The sequence below is a fragment of the Pterocles gutturalis genome, unplaced genomic scaffold (assembly GCF_000699245.1).
Source record: "Pterocles gutturalis isolate BGI_N339 unplaced genomic scaffold, ASM69924v1 scaffold611, whole genome shotgun sequence".
NCBI classification, from domain to species: domain Eukaryota; kingdom Metazoa; phylum Chordata; class Aves; order Pterocliformes; family Pteroclidae; genus Pterocles; species Pterocles gutturalis.
The window spans coordinates 33,094-42,056 of record NW_010102605.1 but is presented as its reverse complement, the minus strand read 5'-3'; positions in this window follow the sequence as shown (position 1 = coordinate 42,056).

The following is an 8,963-nucleotide window of genomic DNA, read 5'->3' as shown; positions in this document are numbered from 1 at the left end:
CTCTAACGTTCTGTGATTCTGTGGTTCTGAGGGAATGACCTCCTTAAATACTGCTCTTTGGGAAGGGCTAAAGCTTGTTTAGTATTTACTCTCATACTGGACATGACTAGGTGTTTTTCTGTTTTTCACTTCCTTGAGGTCTTACTGATTCTAACCTTGAAAGTTGCTCCTTTCCAATGAGTTATTACTGTGTATGCATATGCCGAGCAGAGGAACATACAGAATGGTGAAAGCTTCCTAAAATTTAAAGTGGTGTAAGGACTATTACTGCAAGCATATTATTTTTTATAAACTTCGGAACCTATTTTTCACTTTACTTTTACAGTAGGGTTTCTGTCCTTGTGAAGAGGCATTGTCTTCAGATGGGGTACAGTGATGAATTGCCCACAGTTTGACTGGGTTGGGAGCTTTTCAGCTTTCTACCTTGTTTTAACACCTACAGTGGAGGTTTTAATTTTTTTGAAATTATATTAGGTAATAGTTCTTCACTCATTAAGTGAAAAAATGATTTAGAACCTATCAGAAAAAGATGCAAAAAAAATTATGCCTTTTAATAAACAGTTTTCATAGCATTTACTTAAGTGTTATTCTTGTGACTTGTTGCTTTGTCTAATTTGAATTTTAAAAGAATTACCTTTACACAAAGGTAAAGTGAACTGAGGCTGCTCAAGTCCTGTGTTAATTTTTGAAGGCTTTTACAAGTGGGAAGAAGTAGCAGCAAATAGTTTAGGACATGTTATTTTTAGTTCAGAGCCTCAAGGTAGCTAAAAACTAAAAAGCCTTCTTTTAACTTAGCTAGTTTTTTTCACTAGTGAATATGGTTCTATACAGTCAGGATTGATATGGTAATTAAAATGGGAAGGTGGCATGTTAATCATGTCCCCAAGTGCTTCCAGAATCATAAAGATGCTGCTTGGGTCTATTGTTTTAGGCACAAAATTATGGTTCACTAGATGAGATTAGATCTCACTTAAGCCATCTAATGCTTCCTTTTTACTAAAAGAGTGGCTTTGTCTTGGGTCGTCACAAACCCTGTTGTGCTAAGTAGGGAAGTGGAACAGAGTATATCCATGACTGCTCTATGAATTTTGCTGCACTTAGGGTCAATGCATGATAACCAGGTCAAAAATCCTTTGGCAAAGAGTTTAGATATTTTATAGAATTTGCAAAAATAGAACAGTTTAAGAAAATAGTTTAAGATTTGGCTTGAAACAAATGTGGTCTTGTAACTTAAATTGGCAACAAGATGCACAATGTGCCCGCAAAATAATTACAGGGCTTATTTGTGGCCATTTTCACCACCGTAACTGAGCTGTCTATGCACTTAGCAAAATAATTTTGAGGACCGGGGTGCATATATTTTTATTTGGATAGAGTGACAATGGTAGAAACTGGTAACTCAAAGCCTTCGTAATACTTTTGAATCTACTGTCTTCAAATGAGCAAAAAAAATGACAATGAGCTTTGAGAAAAAGATGGGACCAATTCAGTCTGAACTTCTTTGGTTTCTTATGTATAAGAAAGCAGGTAGTGCTCTACAAGGTTTGACCAGTCTAGCCCAATCCACTGAAGATGCCTACGCAAGAATATAGGATCAGGGCTTCTTCTGTTGTTCTGTACTGGAGTCATAAATCTGACACTGGACAGACATGCCTTTTAATGAAGATCTGCCCAAATTATGAGGAATGTTAGGAGACTTTTTTCAATTAATGTTTTTTCCATTTCTTGGCCCAGTACTTTGCTGTTAATTTTCTCTCCCAGTTTCTCAACAGATCATAAAATGTTCACAGTAATATTGTAATAATTCTCAGATTTGCACATCTGATGGCTTAGTTTGCTAAGCTTATTCTCCTCTCTGAAAAATCTTAATATTTTAACTAATTCTGGACTTTCTCAGTTGAGACCTGATGTTCTTTTGCAGCTTGGTTCTGTCAAAATGTGGCTTATTGTGAAGTTGAATATACTTTAACAATCGGGGCAAGTACTAGATCTAGCCTGCGGATTAGATTTGGCTCATTGCAACTAACTCCCTGGCACTACCTTTCCTGAAGTAGGAGGTCCTCAGATTTGGGTATTGAGCACAGTGAAATGGGTTGTGAATTCTACGATCCTGCTTTCCGGAGATTTCTTCCATCCTGATGTAGTAGAGGGATGTCTGTGATGGATCAAATTCAGGTGTTCCCCTGTCGTGAAACAGTTGCATGAAGGCAGACGTCAGTGGGTTTGTCTTGTAATGCGCACAGTGGTGGTGGTACAACAAAAGGGTGGTCAGAAGCTGTTATCAATGCCTTTTCCTGCAAACTTCCATTAAAGTAGCTTGTAGAACCTTTACCTAACTCTTACTGTGTTTTGAAATATATGGTCTTACAAAGAGGTGTTAGTTTTACAAGAGATAAAACCTTGAAACAAGACTTAGCTTACCATGGAGACAGAGATCCAGAATCTTGTTAAGTTTGGGAAACTAAATGTGGGAAGGGTTTAATCAGTCTTCTACAGACAGCTTTGGCTTTAGAGTTGCTGAACACCACATTGTTCCAGCTGGCTTGCTGACTTTCTAATGCTATTTTTTAGGATTCTGAGGAAATTTATGGTATCTTGTTTTCTAAGGCATCTTGCTTGCCATTTGCTGTAGTCACTGCGTAAGAGTTTGTTAGCTTAGTCATACTTTAACTTCAGATGCTGCACCTGGAGCTCTTGTGAGTATTTAAGAATTCCCATGGAATACTCTTGTATCAGAAGCAGTCACACCATTCTTGCTAATGCTGGCTTGTTCAGTAGAGCTACTTAATGTTAACATAACTTTTCATAGTCTAAATAGTTTTGATATGTTTGTGGAGGAAGAAAAAGGTAAAGCTTATTTTTGGGAGAAAATAGATTAGTGTCTAATTATAAATGGAGAATGAATATTTTCATGTGCATTACTTTGCGTGGAAATATTATTGTAGATTTGACTGAATAGTGGGTTGGTTTGTTCTGCTTGCTTTGTGAAATACATAGCTTATGCTTTTTTCTTTGAAGTGAGAGTTGCAACACAACAAAGTTGCTTTTTACCTTCCCGGAGAGTGATTAAACATACTTTGTATCTTTTAGTGAGCATATAATATGTTTTTTAAAAAAAGCAAAAGCAAACTTTAAATGAATGAAAATTGCAATGCTGTTAATTGAGAACAGCTTGAAGGACTTTCAGGGGATGAGATTGGAAACAAATTGAGGGAGTTTTTGTGCTTTAATCTAGTATACCCTTTCAGAGCCTATTGTCATTCTACTTAGAGCTTGTGTTATGCAGTATGAAGAAAGCCCCAAAACTTTAGAGTGCAAAATGCAGCCTTTTACTGTGGCATCTAGAAGTTAGTACTTGGATGGGTTTATCAGATAAAACAATACATGATAAACTAATTTTACTTAGAGAGGAAAATGGGTTTTCATACTCTGTCACGTTGCAAGAAGCATATATCTGAATTAACCAAAGTTGTTTCACATCACTTACTTTGCAATTTGAAATTATGTCACAAGGAAATTAATTTCACTATTGATGATAGGAGTATATACTTCTCACTACAGTTGAGTTAGTTTAGATTTTTTTACAGAAGAACTAAATGACTGGGCTAGGTATTGTTTCTGTACTTCATCTAAAAGCTATGTTTTACTACATCTCCACTTAACAATATGTAACAGTCTTTGTATGTCAGATTTAGCATCTGAAGTGGTTCCTCTAGCCAGATTAATTCTATGCATAAAATCCTCTGCTTCTTCTGGAAGGGAGAGGTTATGGTTTATTATACAATAATTCAGTTTACTGATCATATGGTATTGTAGTACTGGTGGTTTACATGCTCAGTGTGTGGGTGGCTTTTTTTTAACATTTCATATGCAAGTGGCTATTTAATTAAAATTAAATATTTGCTTTGTTGTCCTAGTTCTTGATTGCTCATGGCATTTTGTGGTAGCAGCTTTCAACGAGTTTTCATTCATTGTGTCTCTACACAGGCAGAATTTGTTTTTACAGTTTTGCTTTAATATCTATGTAAACCTCGTGTTAATAATGTCATTGTCATTCAGAGGCAGCATCTTGCCTTTGAGATCTTCAGATACTGCTGCCAACAACAAAAAGTTACAGATAAATGTCAACTCAAAAGGTGATCCTTGCAGCGCAGTCCTACCTGTGCGTGCTTCCCAAGTGCCGTTGGAGGTAGGAGGTCACAACTGTAAATGATGAAATCTGAAAGATTTAATAAAATTTCATATGCTTTTCAGTTTTGTATTTGGTTTTATATTTCATGAATAACGTATATCAGTAGCAATTTTCACTTGCAAATAATACCCAGCAAATATAAGGCTTTCAGAATTTCCTCATTGGTCTCTGATTTTGAGATCTGGAAATATTTTCTTGTGAATTTTGTGAACACTGTATTAATAAGTGCTTTGTCATCTAGAGGAGAACTAATAATAATACTAAATATTCAACTGGCAGAGTATAGAAAAAGCTATATTTTTATAATCCCTTATTTCTTGGCTTGACTTATTATTTTTTACGTCAAAATAACACTTTCTCCTTTTACGGCTGTGGGTCAGCTCTTTTGTTATTAAATAGTGCAGCACAGATGGCAGATACCAGAAATAAAGCAGTGCAAATACAAAATGATGCTGATGTTTGCACCTGTGAGAAAACCATTTATCTAGACAGATATTACTTAGAGGCTTGTTTGCTTATTCTAACGTGTTTTGCTTTTAGTGGACTTTCTAGTGTTGCATTGATGTATTTTAACCTCAGGTTGCTTTGTGTTTAAGGAAGTAGCTTTAGGCTATAACTGTAGAATGTAGCAGCCTTCACAGAAATGTTTCTTTACTGAGTCTTCTTGGTGCCGTCATGCCGAGGTGTGCCACCGCAGTTACGGTAGCAGGCAGCTTTTGCCACGGTAAGCTGGGGGTTTGCTTGGAAGAGGCAGGATTCTGCAGTGCTGGGGGGAGGCAGGAACCCCATCAGCCAGCTCTGCTGCTGGGCCTCCTCCTGCCGCCTCCCTCTGCTTTCAGGGAGGCTGCAGCCTGTGTTCACCAGTCTCCCGAGAGGGTTGTAAAATGCAGCAGTTTTTTCACAGTTCTGTAAAATTTAAGCAATTGCCAGTGCTGTTTTTTTGAGATTGTTGTCACTCTTAAATGAACTTACTGCAGTAAACCCATCAAGAATTAACAAAAGCAGTTACAGTAAAATCTCATTCATTGTTAGGGGTAGGTTACAGCTTACTGATTTTCGATGTGGACCAGTCCAGAAATATTGGGCCATCTGCTTGGATCATCAGTTGGTTTGAGTTTAGAAGCAGAATTTTGCATGATCATAACTGCACTGTGACTATTTGAAACTTGTGAGTAAAATGATGTTCACATCTTAGTTGGCTATCATCAACTCAGTCCTTCTGCCTGCGAATACTGAGTTTCGGTCCCTCTGCATGCTAGCAGAATAACATGCACAAGGTCTTCATGTTACAGAAGGTCTTATTTGCTCAGTTGTCTCCTTGGCCTGTGGGAGATGCAAGTCTTAGGCCTCCTCCATCTCCTAACAACATGTCCAGGGAAAGCCCATTTAAACAATTTGTCTGGTTCAGTCATATAAGGTTGGATTAGAAGCAGAAATCCCATTCTATTTCACAGCTGGGTTTTGTAGCTGTTACCCACTGGCAAATCCATTTAAACGTACATGCCAAAGTTTGAAGAGTGGAGGTGTTTTTGTACGTGTGCAGGTGTTTTTGTATGTGTGCAGCAAAAAGCTATAGGTGTCAGAAGCCTGCGTAACAGTTTCCTTGACTTGATCAAAGATGATTAGTCACTTGTTTTAAAAAGTTGGTATTGTATGCATACTGCTAGAATATGCTGTTCATTGACGTGATCTCAGTATTTCGGTATGTTTTGTTGTTCAAAGGTTTTACAGGTATAATTCAGAGCATTTTTTTCCTAAAATATTAGTATAGTTGGGTAAAGCTTAAGAGATCTTACGAACTGGAAGAGGTTTTAGTCACCTTAAGGACTGCTTTAGTTTTTATCATCATAACCTGTGGCTGTTGTGGACTAAAAGAAATTCAAGAGTAACTTCCAGCATTTAATCAGCCTGAAACAGATCCAAAGAAATTAGTATTTGTTTCTTCTTGGGGCTTGTTATCCTTGGTGTTATAAGTGTATTATGACTTTAAGACTAGTTGTTAGACTTACTGAATTTAATACTTGGCCTTTATTATGGTTTTTTATAAAGGTTTCTCTACAAGTCATGTTGCAATTAACTTTTCATGTAAAAGCAAATGGCACAATACATGTGACCTACTTTGCAATGTTTCAAAAGAAAAATCCAATTTCTAATAAGCAGTTGTGGTGGGTTGACCCTGGCTAGATGCCGGGTGCCCAGCAAAGCCATTCTGTCACTCCCTCTTCTCGACTGGACAGGGGAGAGAAAATATAACGGAAATCTCGTGGGTCAAGATAAGGAGAGGGAGAGATCATTCACTAATTACTGTAATGGGCAAAACAGACTCGACTTGGGGAAATTAGTTTAATTTATTACCAATTAAATCAGAGCAGGATAATGAGAAATAAAACTAATCTTAAACCACTTTCCCCCTACCCCTCCCTTCTTCCCGGGCTTAACTTCACTCCCAATTTCTCCACCTCCTCCCCCTCAGTGGAACAGGGCATTTTGGAATGGGAGTTGTGGTCAGCCCATCACACGTCATTTCTGCCGCTTCTTCCTCCTCAGGGGAGGACTCCTCACACTCTTCCCCTGCTACAGTGTGGGGTCCCTCCCACGGGAGACAGTCCTCCACAACTTCTCCAACGTGGATCCTTCCCACAGGCTGCAGTTCTTCACGAACTGCTCCAGCATGGGTTCCTTCCACAGGGTGCAGTCCTTCAGGCACAGAGTGCTCCAGTGTGGGTCCCCTGTAGGGTCACAAGTCCTGCCAGCAAACCTGCTCCCGCCTGGGTTCCTCTCTCCGCGGGGCCACTGGTCCTGCCAGTAGCCTGAACCAGCGTGGGCTTCCCATGGGGTCACAGCCTCCTTTGGGCATCCACCTGCTCTGGTATCTGGGCTTCAGATATATCTCTGCTCCCCCGTTACCTCCATGGCTGCAGGGGCACAGCTGCCTCACCATGGGCTGCACCACAGGCTGCAGGGGAACCTCTGCTCCGGTGCCTGGAGCACCTCCTCCCCTCCTTCTTCATTGATCTTCGTGTCTGCACAGTTACTTCTCTCACATGTTCTCACTCCTCTCTTCATCTGCAGTTGCCAAGGTTTGGGATTTTGTTCTCCTGCCTTAAATGTATTATCCCAGAGGCACTACCACCATTGCTGATGGGCTTGGCCTTGAACAGCAGCAGGTCCATCTTGGAGCTGGCTGGGATTGGCGGGGTTGGACTCAGAGGAAGCTTCTTGCCTATCCTCACGGAAACCAACCCTTTATCTTCCCAGCTACCAGAACCTTGCCATGCAAACCCAGTACAGCAGTGTTCATTAAATATTACTTGCCATTCCTTTTCTCTTAAGTAAATTTAAAAAATCAAGTAGCACCAGTGTAGAAAAGGCGAGATTCTTTTTCATATCTTTCGAGTAATATGGTACCTCTTCGGTCTCTTTTTTTCTTTTGTAAAAGGTTTTTATGCTGAAGTTTGTACCATCTTATGCTTACTGTATCACATGCCATCACAGCGATTTTTGAATGCCTTGAGCAGCTGCTCTTATGGGATCTTATTTTTGGCTTATCTGTTTTGCTTACCTGCCCCAAAGCTAGGAGTACTTTTTGACTGCTGTTTCTATCACAATGTCTGGTTGGTTTGGGATTTTTTTTTTTTTTTGCTTGTGTGCTTGTTGTCATTGTCTCTGAAGGTGTCTTGTAACTTTTTTCTCTCGTTTTTTTCCCATGGAATTACAATTTGCCACACCTTGCAATATGTTTTAGGATTTTCCAACTTGTCAAACTTGAGTATTTTTTTTAACTGTTTACTTTTTACTTTGTCTTTCTTTTCTTAAAACTACTGTATCAGCTCGTTTTATCAATGTTTAACAAACATCAGTTTGTTAGTTTGGATGGGGAGTGTGCTTTTGAAGTCTGTCTCCCAAGTGTCCCCACTTCAGCATGCTTTAGTTTGTGTTGCAGAGCAGTCTTGGTGTGAGTGAATTTGATTCCTTCTGGATCAAAGTAGGCTGGAAGAGATTCTCCAGGAGTGTACCAAACATGTTCCACTCACTAATGGGCAACAGTCCAAGGCATCAGGTGTTTTATTCACAGCTAACTCCAGTTAGAAATGCGTTACAGTATGTGTGTTAGGCCCTCAAGACCAACTCTTTTGTTTTACAAATTCACTTCTCTTGGGATGCATTACTTCTCGATGCAGACGATGCAGACGTGGCCTGTGAGCTTCGCTGTATGAGCGCTAAGCTGAAGCCACTGATAGTTATTTAAAGTGTTTTTGTTCACAGCCAGTTCTTCACTAAGAAAGCAGAACTTTGGTCCACTTTGGCACATAGTTATATTTATTTTTTCTGCAGCAAGTTTTCGTCTTAGTATTTCAAACCTCTTGTGTATGCAAGTGTTGATATTTGTTGCTGCAGTTGCTTACTATCAAATATGTGCAATTTGTTCAAAATATGTGTGAGTATATAGTATTTGGGGGTGATGTTTCTGATACATTTTCTAGTGGTCTACAGTGATTGCCTGCTGCAATTTCTCTTCTCATACCTTCTGTATGTATTCAAAACATCATAAATACTTTGTGATTTACAGACATAAGTGCTGCTTTTGATATTTAGTGTCTATCCTGCATGTTGCCTTTCTCATTTCTACCATTTAGATTTGGCCCCAGTAAAGACAAGCAGCAGATTCATTTTATAAGGCTTATTTGACTTTTACATGTCTAGATTAAGGCAACAAAGCAGTTTGCCATTGATCGCAGTAAAAGTTATTTTTATTTTAATTCTTTACTTA